Source organism: Entelurus aequoreus, linkage group LG05, assembly GCF_033978785.1.
Source record: "Entelurus aequoreus isolate RoL-2023_Sb linkage group LG05, RoL_Eaeq_v1.1, whole genome shotgun sequence".
In the NCBI taxonomy this organism is placed as follows: Eukaryota; Metazoa; Chordata; class Actinopteri; order Syngnathiformes; family Syngnathidae; genus Entelurus; species Entelurus aequoreus.
The window spans coordinates 64,300,100-64,314,716 of record NC_084735.1 but is presented as its reverse complement, the minus strand read 5'-3'; the positions used below and the strand labels follow the sequence as shown (position 1 = coordinate 64,314,716).

The window sequence follows — 14,617 nt, the reverse complement described above, 5'->3', positions numbered from 1 at the left end:
TATGATCTAGCTAAAAAAAAAAATTACATTTATTTACCACAGCCAGCCCTTACACCAATTAACAGCGATAAACGAGGGATTACTGTTTACGTTAACAGCCAAATAAAGAGCTTTTTTAACCTACAAACCCTGTTTCCATATGAGTTGGGAAATTGTGTTAGATGTAAATATAAACGGAATACATCCATCCATCCATCCATTTTCTACTGCTTATTCCCTTCGGGGTCGCGGGGGGTAAACGGAATACAATGATTTGCAAATCATTTTCAACCCATATTCAGTTGAATATGCTACAAAGACAACATATTTGATGTTCAAACTGATACACATTTTTTTTTTGGCAAATAATCATTAATTTTAGATTTTGATGCCAGCAACACGTGACAAAGAAGTTGGGAAAGGTGGCAATAAATACTGATAATAAGCTTGTGGGTCGGATCACAGCTGACTCTTCTCACCCTGGACACAAACTATTCTCCCCTCTCCCCTCAGGCAGGAGACTACGCTCCATCCAGACCCACACCTCCCGCCACCTGAACAGTTTTTTCCCCTCGGCCATCAGGCAAATTAACAATAACTCCTAACAGCAGCTCCTTGAATTCCTTGAATTCCTTCTAAGTCTATCTGATAGCTCAGTTACAGCTCTTTTTATTACCAAATATGTGTTATATGTGTTTTATGTCGCACGATTGCACCAAGAAAAATTCCTAGTTTGTAGGGATGATGTTTGATAAGGAATTATCGAGTTCGAGCCTATTATCGAATCCTCTTATCAAACCGATTCCTTATCGGTTCTCTTATCGAGTCCAGATAGGTTGTTGTATATGGAAAAAAAACACACAATATTTGGTTTAACAAAAGCTCACTTTTATTATATAATAGAAAAATAAAATCTAATAAATAAATAAATATTGACTGTTACCCACCTAAAAAAATAAAATAAAATAAATAAATATTGACTGTTGTTACCCAAAGTATATTAAGTGGGATTTTTCAGAGAAACAAATATATACAGTAACACAAAAACAACCTGTCTCTGTGATCACTATAGGTGTATAAATAATAATATAGTGTTAAATAAAATCAGTCCCTTGGGCACAAAACTGAAAATAATACAGCTCTCCAAAAAGTGCACTTCTGCTGCTATTTGACTTAACTGTTTGTTATGATGCTTTGACATGTTTGCACTTTATTTCTTTATTGAAAGAAAATTCTATGAAGAGAAAAGTTATTTGCAAATGTGGTTACAATGCTAAAAAATGAAAAGTTGAAGCTAAAAAAGAAATAAACTTTATTGAGTTAACATGATTTCTTTATAGTGGGAAAAATGTTATGAGCTAGAGAATATAACAACTACACTACCCAGCATGCAACGGGAGTTACGAGCATGCGGGGTAGCCCCGGAAAGTGTTGCATGTTGCCACGCTGTGAAAGTAAACGTCAAGAACTCAGCCAACACGGCTCGTCTGCATTATTTATAATTAGACCGACAACACATCTACAGTGTGATTTTGTTTTGTTTACAAGGAAAGAAAAACAAAAGTTAAAAAAGGGAGATATGTTGTATATATATATATATATGTATGTGCTGCGGTTGTTTTAAGAACGTTGCGACAGCTGCCGTAAAGGAGGTGCGTTGCTAGCCTGGTTGCTATGTTTCCGGTTGGTCTTAAAAGTGTTCGTCATGTGTTTTACCCTGCTAAAATCTCTCAGTAAAGTTATTTGATGGATTATAGCTTTTTTTTTTAACTTTATTACACCTTGGAGCGCTTTTTCCCGTCCATTGTTTTCCTGCTTTCGCTATCTGCGCCTAATGACTGAGCTACATGACGTCAATTCTTGTGATGTCCCACGGAGCATTTCTGGTCGGGACGGGATTCGAATAAAGAATCAACTCTTTTCCTTTACTATAGTGGTCTCGATAACGGGTACCGGTTCTCAAAAAGGGATTCGAGTCCGAGGACTCGGTTCTTTTCTTATCAAACAACCGGGGAAACCGGTTTCGAGTATCATCCCTACTAGTTTGTGAACCCGTTCTCAAACAATGGCAATAAAACTATTCTGATTCTGATAAAGTTGAGGAATGCTCATCAAACACTTATTTGGAACATCCCACAGGTGAACAGGCAAATTGGGAACAGGTGGATGCCATGATTGGGTATAAAAGTAGATTCCATGAAATGCTCAGTCATTCACAAACAAGGATGGGGCGAGGGTCACCACTTTGTCAACAAATGCGTGAGCAAATTGTTGAACAGTTTAAGAAAAACCTTTCTCAACCAGCTATTGCAAGGAATTTAGGGATTTCACCATCTACAGTCCATAATATCATCAAAGGGTTCAGAGAATCTGGAGAAATCACTGCACGTAAGCAGCTAAGCCCGTGACCTTCGATCCCTCAGGCTGTACTGCATCAACAAGCGACTTCAGTGTGTAAAGGATATCACCACATGGGCTCAGGAACACTTCAGCAACTGACTGTCAGTAACTACAGTTTGTCGCTTCATCTGTAAGTGCAAGTTAAAACTCTCCTATGCAAGGTGAAAACCATTTATCAACAACACCCAGAAACGCCGTCGGCTTCGCTGGGCCTGAGCTCATCTAAGATGGACTGATACAAAGTGGAAAAGTGTTCTGTGGTCTGACGAGTCCAATTTTAAATTGTTTTTGGAAACTGTGGATGTCGTGTCCTCTGGACCAAAGAGGAAAAGAACCATCCGGATTGTTATAGGCGCAAAGTTGAAAAGGCAGCCTCTGTGATGGTATGGGGGTGTATTAGTGCCCAAGACATGGGTAACTTACACATCTGTGAAGGCGCCGTTAATGCTGAAAGGTACATACAGGTTTTGGAGCAACATATGTTGCCATCCAAGCAATGTTACCATGGACGCCCCTGCTTATTTCAGCAAGACAATGCCAAGCCACGTGTTACATCAACGTGGCTTCATAGTAAAAGAGTGCGGGTACTAGACTGGCCTGCCTGTAGTCCAGACCTGTCTCCCATTGAAAATGTGTGGCACATTATGAAGCCTAAAATACCACAACGGAGACGCCCGGACTGTTGAACAACTTAAGCCGTACATCAAGCAAGAATGGGAAAGAATTCCACCTGAGAAGCTTCAAAAATGTGTCTCCTCAGTTTCCAAACGTTTACTGAGTGTTGTTGAAAGGAAAGGCCATGTAACACAGTGGTGAACATGCCCTTTCCCAACTACTTTGGCACGTGTTTGAGCCATGAAATACTAAGTTAATTATTATTTGCAAAAAAAAAATTTAGTTTATGAGTTTGAACATCAAATATCTTGTCTTTATAGTGCATTCAATTGAATATGGGTTGAAAAGGATTTGCAAATCATTGTATTCCGTTTGTATTTACATCTAACACAATTTCCCAACTCATATGGAAACGGGGTTTGTACTTTGAAATGCTTTCATTATATTTTATTTGCCAAATAAGATACTGTAATATATATTGTCAAGTGTCCGCAATAGAAAAAAACAATATATATATAGATATATATATATATAAAGTTTTGAATCCCGCCTTGAAAACAAGTATAAACATTACACGAGAAGCCTAACAAGACCTATGCCTTATAAGGCAAAGCGAACAAATTAACAAAATGTTCTTAGTCGTTTAGATTAGTCGACTATTTGAGAAGTGAATACAAATAATATTTGTTAGTGTCAGCACTACGCACAAAAGACAGAGACAATAGATAGATGGTTGGATATGAAAGAGTGGTTACTGCAGCTATCTATTTCTTGCTGTGTAATAGATTTGAGCCTCGTTTTCTGGCCGTCTTCGGAGCCCTGTAACTGCATAATGTATATGCTGGCCAGGTAATATTGTGTTTTATGTCTCAACGGGTACTGATAATGCTGCCGGAGCACATTTTGGTTTCACGGTGCAGTTTTTTTGTCGTCCCCCCCCCCGGCTTCCTTTCCTCAAGCTGTCACAAAATAACAACGATGGATGAAACTGAGAGGTGTGCAACGTGAAGCCACACATCGAGAACGCCGACCTGAACGAGGATGGACGCTTTAACGTGTTTTCATTAAATGCCAACTCACATATGTTGCGTTTAATAGGGCGTGCTTGTTTTATAAAGGCTTGCTTTAAATAGCGACACAGGGGGAATTATTTAGGAACATATTATTGTACGTATTGTACGGGTTCAGCTCCAGCCCAATTGTGCACTTTATGATTATGTTGACATACACTATGTATGTTTGTTTGTTTTGTTTTTCATATTTGACGGCACATTCAGGGTTGGCTTGCAATACATGTTTTAATTTGTCTTTTCTTGTCACACTTAAGAACAAATAGGCCACCCTAAGAGTGCTCTGGAGCACTCGTACATTTTGTTCTTACCTACGAACAAATCCCAGCTAAAAAAACATTGGTGAATACAAAAATCTCCTTAAAAACTTCGTAAGTGGGCCTAAGAACAAAATGTGTTCTTAAGAACGGTTGCTGAATGGGGCCCAATGTGTTTTTGAAGCTGTACCAATTACCTCAGAATTTTCAACAAACTCGAAATGTTTTGTCCAGAGGATTATTTGTGATTTGTACGTTTTCATAATGTGCTTGTTCTATTTTTGGCCTAAGAAAAGCAAAGAAAACCACCTGGAGTTGTCTTTATTTTTGTCATGTCTGTGTGATCATGTTTTGTTTTAGTCATGTTTTGTTTTGTTTAGTTATTGGACTCTTTAGTTTCTGTTTACGCTCCATTGTTTTTGTTTCCATGACTACCCATTAGTTTTCACCTGTCCTCGTCACGCACCTGCCTCACGCTTTGCACTCGCACACCTGTCACTAATCATGTCACTGCTATTTAAGCCTGTCTGTTTCTGTTGTTCGTCCTGGTGACATTATCCTTTCATACCATGCTATCCACCTATCCATTCATGCTACTGCTACCCATGATATTCATGTCCACTATAGTTCATGCTTCATGCCATGCCACAGTAAGTGTTTTTGTTTCGTTTTATTAGTTAATTGCCTTTGTGCTACTTTTTTGGTTTCATAGTTTGTTCTCCGCCATTGTGCGCGCCATTTGTTTATACCTTTTTTGAGCTTTTTGAGTTAAAATATTAAAGATGTCACTACCTTCACGTCAAGTCCAGTCCAAGTTCACTTGCATCTCGGGAAAACAACCACTCCATAGTCCACGTCCTTTAAGTTATCATGCCATTATTTTACCATTACGGCCCACTTGGGAATAGATTTTCCTGCAGGCGGCCCCTGAGTAAAAAATGAGTTTGACACCCCTGGTGTACAAGCTCAAATACTTGTATTTCCTATTTCGAATGCATTAAAAAAATACAACCGTCGTTATGTCTCTCATAAAGATTGCGAACGATAGGCAACATTCCAAAAAAAAAAGGTGCAGTTCCCTTTTAAGTGGCTTTCACTTAAACATTTTTGAGGATGAATTGTTGTGTTACAAACTTTTGCGTGGCGTTGCTTCTATTTGTGATTATTCCAAGCTGATTTGTTATGCAGCAGCTGAACCGAGTTTGACAGCGTGTCATAATTACGACCATCAGCTGAACAAAAAAACCAAAACAGACGCAGTATCTTTAGTCCAGAAGGACTGACCCAATTAAAAACAAAGTACCGGTACTTGGTATACATCCTTAATGAACAGTGTAGTCGGTGATGTGATTACCTCGCAGAGTTGGGGCTGCAAGCCTTTCAAACCAGTCGGTAGGTCTGCTAGCATTAGCATCCTTAGCTCCCTCATCGCCGGCTTGAGTGTCTCGATGTCATCACAACAGGTAAGTGCTTGGATTAGCTACTTTATTGCTGCTCTCGAAACGCTACAAATGGCTTTATTCTTATTCAATGAATCATTCTTTAAAAAAAACATCCAAACATTAAACACATTTTAGATTTAATATCTGGGGGTGCATTGTTTGTTAACGGTTTCGGCGCTGTCGCTTGTATTAGGTCATCACAGAAATCTCGCAAAATGAGAGCGTCCATATTTCGTAGTAGATCTTCAACCAACCAATTCATGACTTTCCAACCGGACATTGACAGATCCACACTATGCTATACATATCCAGCGGATCCCCAAAATATGTATTCATATCTCTAAAGTTAAAATCAATTATCAGTTTGTACCAGTGGCGTGCGGTGAGGTTAATTTCTGGTGAGGCACTGCATCATCACAGTCAGATTTACAAACATATAAACCCTAAATAGTATCTTATTCACCATGTGATTGGCAGCAGTTAACGGGTTATGTTTAAAAGCTCATACCAGCATTCTTTACACAACTGTAGCACACAAAAAAGCACATTTAATAAAAAAAATATTATTATGGTCTTACCTTTCTTGCTGGACATCCACACAGCCAGCCTTTGCGTGTGTACCACGCCGTTTGAAAAGAATGGGTCTTCTGTCCCGAAGTCAAAAGCAAACCTTTTAGCTCCGGCGTTGGTCTACCTTAAATTATTACCTCCTGCTTCGATTGAAAGTCCAGTTTAGAAAACTGTTTTATTTTACATATGTAATCCTCCATGTTTTTAATACAAGGCCAGGCGAGAGGAAATAAACAATCGCTGCACTAATTGACTTGCAAACTTTTTTTTTTCTTTTTTTCTTCTGCGGCCGAGGAATGATCTCTGGGATCACTACCGCCCTCTACCACCAGGAGGCCGGATTACTGCGAGCCTCAACCAGTACGTCTTTTGCAGCAGATTTATGAATGCTCAACACAAGAAATACGTTACACACATACAGTTTTTGACAAAATACACTGTACATTATATACCTCAGCTAGCTAAACTATGCCATAGTTTAGTTAGCTGATATAATTCATATAGCAATACAGTCTCACTGCACAGCAGCTCAGCAGTTAGCCGAGTCATTGTGCACAATCCATGTTGAGGCACAAATCAGTGACGTGCCTCAACTGGCTGCTGATCACCGCACCGTCTCTTCTCAGTATTTGAACGGCAAATGTGAAAATAAAAATAAAAATTATCTAAAACTGGTGAAGTATAATCACTGGATACATATAACAATTTAATTTTTTTTTTTTTCTTTTTACATTTTTTTTCTTTCTATGATGGCAGGTGAGGCCCCGCCTCCCCTGCCTCTAGTGACTGCACGCCACTGGTTTGTACCGATTTATTTTTAAACCCCTCATATGGGTGGATCTCGCATTAGATGAAGAGTGGGAAGGTAATCATTTTGACACTGTGGTCAAAGTTGGAATTGCCATAAAACACATTTTAAGATATTCAACACTCTACTGTTATCTGGCGGCTAAAGTGAATAGTGTACAACAACCGTCAAGCAGCTAAGTAAGAGGAACATTAAATATGATAAATGGAACATTTTTATCTTAAAACGTTTGGTGTCTTCTTATATTCAGGCTTGTTCGGGTCAATATGGTCATGACATCAGCTGTGGGCCACAAGGATGAGGGGAAAATATACATACAGTCGTGGTCAAAAGTTTACATACACTTGTAAAGAACATAATGTCATGGCTGTCTTGAGTTTCCAATAATTTCTACAACTCTTATTTTTTTGTGATAGAGTGATTGGAGCACATACTTGTTGGTCACAAAAAGCATTTATGAAGTTTGGTTCTTTTATGAATTTATTATGGGTCTACTGAAAATGTGACCAATTCTGCTGAAGAATTTGGAAGTAATCCTCATTTTCATTGTCCCATTTACTCTCTGTAAAGCACCAGTTCCATTGGCAGCAAAACAGGCCCAGTGCATAATACTACCACCACCATGATTGACGGTAGGGATGGTGTTCCTGGGATTAAAGGCCTCACCTTCTCTCCTCCAAACATATTGCTGGCTAATGTGGCCAAACAGCTCAATTTGACCACAGAACTTTCCTCCAGAAGGTCTTATCTTTGTCCATGTGATGTCAGATGAAACAAACATTGAGCTGTCAAGCATGGTGGTGGTAGTATTATGCTCTGGGCCTGTTTTGCTGCCAATGGAACTGGTGTTTTAAATCAGTGGTCCCCAACCTTTTTGTAGCTGCGGACCAGTCAACGCTTAAAAATTAGTCCCACGGACCGGGAGGAGAAAGGGGGTATTTTTTTTTTTTTTTTTCATAAAAAAATACAATCATGTGTGCTTACGGACTGTATCCCTGCAGACTGTATTGATCTATATTGATATATAATGTATATATTGTGTTTTTTATGTTGATTTAATAAAATAAAAAATAAAAATAATAATAATAATATATATATATATTTTAAATTTCTTGTGCGGCCCGGTACCAGTCAGCGGCCCGGTGGTTGGGGACCACTGCTTTAAATGGGACAATGAAAAAGGAGAATTACCTCCAAATTCTTCAGGACAACCTAAAGTAATCAGCCCGGAGGTTGGATCTTGGGCACAGTTGGGTGTTCCAACAGGACAATGACCCTAAACACACTTCAAAAGTGGTAGAGGAATGGCTAAATCAGGCTACCGTTAAGGTTCTAGAATGGTCTTTCCAAAGTCCTGACTTAAACGTGTGGACAATGCTGAAGAAACAAGTCCATGTCAGAAAACCTAAAAATTTAGCTGAACTGCACTAATGTTGTCAAGAGGAGTGGTCAAAAATTAAACCAGAAGCTTGCCAGAAGCTTGTGGATGGCTACCAAAAGCGCCTTATTGCAGTGAAACTTGCCAAGGAACATGTAACCAAATATTAACATTGCTGTATGTATACTTTTGACCCAGCAGATTTGGTCACATTTTCAGTAGACCCATAATAAATTCATAAAAGAACCAAACTTCATGGATGTTTTTTTTGTGACCTACAAGTATGTGCTCCAATCACTCTATCACAAAAAAATAAGAGTTGTAGAAATTATTGGAAACTCAAGACAGCCATGACATTATGTTCTTTACAAGTGTATGTAAACTTTTGACCACAACTGTATATTTATTTGTGGCCAGTGCTAAAGGAGGCTTCAGCACAGGGTGCCAGTAAAACTGGAACTGCCACTGTCGGGGTGAGACTAAGTCCATGATTATGTATGTTTAATGGTCCATTTGTCTGAAGCTCATAAAGTGCTTTCATATAAGTAAAACGAATGCAAAAGCTAATCACAAAACCCAGTATTATTTGTCACTATTACTGCATATGTTAATAATTAATCCTAGTTTTCCTTGCTTAACTGTACAACTTAAAAGCAGTCCAGTATTGTGCTTCATTGTGTGGTTTGTATTTAACTGTGTCACCCGTTAAATGTCTATTAAAATGTTAACTACAAGTACGGTAATAGTCTCTGACACGTTGTAATGTGAATGAAAATAACCCTGTTTACGCTAGTAAGGAAATGGCGGTGGGCGAGGTTGAGGACGGAGACACCTTTAGTCCAAACAGTGTCACTGTAACAGCATGTGACCTTTGGAGGACACACAACATTAACACTTGTTGGCATGCCTACAGATTTTATGTCTGGAAATAAGCGATGAAGATACGCCGCTTAAAGGCATGCATTAACTATGTACGTAATTGCTGTTTAAGTGAGCGGCATTTGCTGATCTTGTCTTTAAATGCAAATGTGGAAGAAGGGCATCCAGACCTGCCAATATGGAGGCAAACCTGTCAAAAGCGGGAAATGGCCCTAATGCGTGCTGAACTGAACATGGATTGATGACTTATGTTCTTGCGGGAATTGAATAAAACATTGTATGGGCGACTTGTCCAGGGTGTACCCCGCCCGAATGCAGCTGGGATAGGCTCAAGCACTCCCGCGACCCCGAAAGGGACAAGCGGTAGAAAATGGATGAATGGATGGATGTACACTTAAATTAGCATGAACGTCACCTTGCCAACGGCTAAATTTTTTTTTGCCATTTCAAAGATTAGTATGAAAAAGTTATTGTCACAAAATATATTTTATTTTGTGTTCATATCTTTTTAAATACACCAATGGTGCAACTGGACACATCCTCAGTGATGTAACCTAGGATCACAGGGGGTTTCGGGTCTTTCAACAATCAGACCCCCTCTCCTAGGCGACCCAGCTAGGGTTGATCAGGCCCCAGCCTGTGTCCAGGTAGCGCTACTGCCCTACATGCCACGCCTCTCCCCTCCTGATCCACAGCCACCTTGATGCCACTTCTGCTGCATCTGTGGCTAACTTCATGGCCCTTCGCTGGCTGGCCCCTGTGATGCCAAGCATTCTGTAGGCCCTGCAGAGGGATTTGCCAACAAACCCTCGACATCCCACTTCAACGGACCGGCACATCGCTCGCCACCCATTGCTCCGACACTCCTCCACAAGCTGAGAGTACTTTGCGCTCTTCCTCTCATTGGCCTCCTCCATACGGTCCTCCCAAGGCACTGTGAGCTCCAGGAGGATTACCTGCTTGGAGGCAGCTGAGGTAAGCACAATATCTGGCCTTAGTGTTGTTTTGGCAACCACGTCAGGGAACTTCAACTGCTTGCCCAGATCAACTGACAGCTCCCAGTCGCGTGCTGTTGCCAACAGACCAGAAGAGGTGTTCCGGGCAGCCGGTGTTGACTTCTCCCCAGCTCTGATGAAAGCGGTGCTCTTCACTGGGCGGAGGCTCTTGCTGTGACTGACTCCCCTGCAGATGGTATCGGCTATGGCCTTCAGGACCTGGTCATGTCGCCAGCGGTACCGCCTTTCACCCAGGGCTTTCGGACAACAGCTTAGGATGTGCTCCAAGGTTCCTCGCCTCTGGCAGAGGGGGCACGCTGGTGTCTCCACCTTCCCCCAGGTGAAGAGGTTGGATGGACTTGGCAGCACGTCGTAGACCGCCTGGATCAAGAACTTTATCCAATGGGGTTCGGCTTTCCAGAGCTCGGTCCATGTGACCTTGCGCTCTGCTGCTTGTTCCCATCTGGTCCAGGCGCCCTGTTGCCGCATTCCCGCCGTCTGGCAGGCTCGCCTTTCCTCAACTCCTGCTCGCACCTCCTCGAGGATCAGTGACCTCTTCTCTTTCCCCTGTGCCTTATCATAGCGAGGTGTTCTTCTGCTACCTAAGCCAGATCTCCCCTGCGCCACTGTTCCCACCAACACCCTGTGCCGTAGCCTTGCCTCTGCGACATCCACAGCCTCGGCAGCTCTCCACTTCCGCCCCGTCCTGACTTCAATCCCAGCCTGGGCAACCTTTGGGTCACTGGACTCCCGATATTGTAGGAGTTCCCTGGACCGTGTCACCATGAACTCCTCGCTCAAGCTGCTGATGGGGAGCTTCAGCTTGTTATTGTGCCCGTATAGAGCAATGCTGCTCAGGCTTCGCGGCAGTCCCAGCCACCTGCGCAGGAACCTACTGACCCTCATCTCAAAGCCTTCCACCGTTGAAATGGGGACTTCGTACACCATGAGGGGCCAGAGGATCCGGGGGAGAATCCCGTGCTGGTAAATCCAGGCCTTAAACTTGCCAGGAAGGCCAGACTTGTCCACCACGGTCAGCCAGGTCTCCAGGTCTTGGTTGGTCGATTTTGTGGAGGCTACGTCTCTCAGGCTGCAATTAAACACCTTTCCTAAGCTCTTCACAGGTTCCTCTGTGAGTGATGGTATTTTGGTGGTGCCAAGTGAGAAGCAGAACTTGCCAGTAACCTTCCCTCTCTTTAGCACAAGGGACCTCGACTTGGCCGGCTTGAAGCTCATGCGAGCCCAGGAAATCCCCTCCTGAAGGCCATTCAAGATCCACCTGCAGCCTGGGACAGATGTAGTGGTCACTGTCAGGTCGTCCATGAAGGCTCGGATGGGTGGCTGTCGGACTCCAGACCTGGAGAGGGGCCCTCTGCACTGAACTTCTGCAGACTTCACCAGCATGTTCATGGCGAGTGCAAAGAGGATGACTGAGACTGTAGAGCCAGTGATGATCCCCTTTTCAAGCTTGTGCCAGTCGGAGGTTGTTTTTCCGGAGGAGACTCTCACATGGAAGTTGGCATAGTAGTCCAGAATGAGGTCTCTGAACTTCTTTGGGATGTGATGCCGGTTCATTGCCTCTTCGACCAGCTTGTGGGGTATGGATCCATAGGCATTTGCGAGGTCCAGCCACAGAACAGCCAAATCCCCCTTGTTCTCCCTGGCTTCCCTGATGAGCTGAGTTACCACGCCTGTATGCTCCAGACATCCAGATACCTCTGGGATCCCTCCTTTCTGGACTGATGTATCAATGTACGAGTTCTTCAGGAGGTAGTCTGTCAGTCGCCTGGCAATGAGGCTGAAGAAGATCTTCCCTTCAACACTCAGCAACGAGATGGTTCAGAACTGGTTGATGTTTTGAGACTTTTCCTCCTTTGGGATCCACACACCCTCTGCCTGTCTCCACTGGTCTGCTACCTTGCCCCTCCTCCAGATCACCTTCAGGATTTTCCAGAGTCTGCAGAGTAGTCTTGGACAGTTCTTATAGACCTTGTAAGGTACTCCACTGGGCCCCGGAGCAGAGCTCGTCCTTGCCCTTCGGACCACCTCCTGGATCTCCTTCCAGCCCGGCTCTTTCCCATCAAAGTCTAGCGTTGGTGTTGGTGGATTGATCAAGGACCTGCAGGAGCCTAGGTCTTGCTCTCTACATCCATCGCTGTAGGTTTGCTTGAGGTGGTGGTCGACCTCAGCTTTGGAGCAGGCCAGTTTACCGCTTCGCTTCTGTCCTAGCAGCTGTTTTGTTACTCCAAATGGATTTGCCAGACAGGCAGCTCTCCTCCTGGACCTTTCCTTCCTCCTCCTCCTATGCCACTCTGCTCTCCTCAAGGTCATCAGCTTCTTGCGGATTATACAACGGCCCCCTATCCTCTTCACTTGCAACCTTGAACTGCTGCCTTAAACTCTTCAGTTCCTGCCTGAGCTGCTGGATTTTACTCGCTCTATTGTTCATGATGTAGGGGCTTTGCTGCCCGCTTCTCCTCAAGTCCAAACCTCTCTGCAGCGAGGCTGATGATGATTGTGGTCATCGTCTTGAGGCGTCGATCAGCTTCCCCTTTGGCTGTTGTTTCCAAGATGGTATCAGCATCTTCATCAAACTGGAGCCACTCTTTCTCCTTGCTAGCTTGGGGCCACTTTACCCGACGATGTTCTGATGTCCTGTGTGCATCTGGTGGTTGCATCACCTGGAGGCTCCGGGCACTGTGGGGTGACTCCGGGCCTGGCTCCTCCTGCGTCTCACCAGGCGTAGTTCCTGTGCGCTGTGATTCTACCACCTTCTGCATACACTTCATGCTGGCCTGGTGAATCCGCAGGCCATGTCGGTTCTTACATACTTTCCCACATATGCATTCCATAGTCGTCGTCGTGTTTCCATTGCCATGTGTCGTTATCCTTTGATCCATCCAGTGGGATTCTCTTCCGCCCCCCCTCTCGGGAATCCCTGGGGGTATATTTCCTGTAGGTCGATTCGTAGCTTGTTGTGGGTTCCTTCCTCGCAGAAGGTGCAGCTCGGGATGCTAACCCTCACTGCCCCGGTGCCGTCTTTCCGGGCTGTCCACTGTCTCTCCAGCTGTCACCAATCTGTACTTGGTGGTCAACCAGACTGTTCCTGGTAGTCACTGGTTGTCCCAGAAAAGCAACTTTTTAATAATACAGAATAGAATAGAATAGAATAGAATGGACTTTATTGTCATTATATTTGCATATAACGAGATTAAGGACTCCAATTTAAGGTGCTGTAGTGGGAACAAATATGGGGTAAAAATAAATTACACAAGAGGTGTAATAAAGAAAAAAAAACTAAGAGATGAAATAAACAGACTACTATCCAATAAAAATAATAAGCAATCCTGTACAATATACAAAACACTATACAAAATACAAAATACTGTACAATGTACAGAACAAGACAAGAGTACTGGAGTAATAAATAACAATCAGTTTCGGATGTATTGCACTCGAAGGGTAATATTGCACAGTAGGGTATTAGGGTAGGATATTGTATAGGGGTGAATTATTATTATAAGTTAGAGTTCAAGATGGTGACAGCAATATATTTACAAATAATCAGAACCAGTTAATAATGATATGTATATTCTTATGTTGTCACCGTGCTTTATTATCTACTGTATCATTGGATTCTTTAATGCTGAGCATTTAAATAAATCCCAATAAATCAGAAGTTCCCAATCAATAGTTAAGCGTTCATATAAAAACTAGGATTTTGCTTCATAAAAACTCAGTAAAAATCAAATTTCCAATATCTTCACATACAGAGTTATTACCTTTCCAGTGTTGACAGACATCCGATAATCGTATTTGTACGCTAATTTTACACTCGGCACGAGTCAAGATCAATAACTCCCAGAATCCCATGAGGTGTGATAATTGGACCCCTTCAATGCATGGTTATTAGCCAGCCGATACATCGTGGTGGCTGCAGGTGGGAGAACTGTTCTACTCTGTTCTTCTACAGTGTTGTAAGGCTACATAAAGTAAAACTGCATTATAAGCTATACTGCACACCGTTTGTGGTACAGTTGTACTGTAGCACATGGTCCTAAACAATGTCAATAATTGTTCTATAAATACTAAATAAAATGTAAATTTTAAAGTGGAACTGAAATTTCTTGTCAAATTATTTTTGACAAGAACATGTGTTTAGTCCTTTTCTGAGCATTCTAAAGAGTAAAAAACTGTTAACAATGTTAACAATTGTCAACTAAA

General features: G+C 42.4%; 2 pseudogenes; both read right to left on the bottom strand.

Annotated features, from left to right (window-relative positions):
* LOC133650892 (neurexin-2-like) overlaps positions 1-14,617 on the bottom strand; it is a 489,617-nt pseudogene that overhangs the window by 452,472 nt on the left and 22,528 nt on the right.
* On the bottom strand, positions 10,024-13,086 carry LOC133649959 (uncharacterized; annotated as a pseudogene).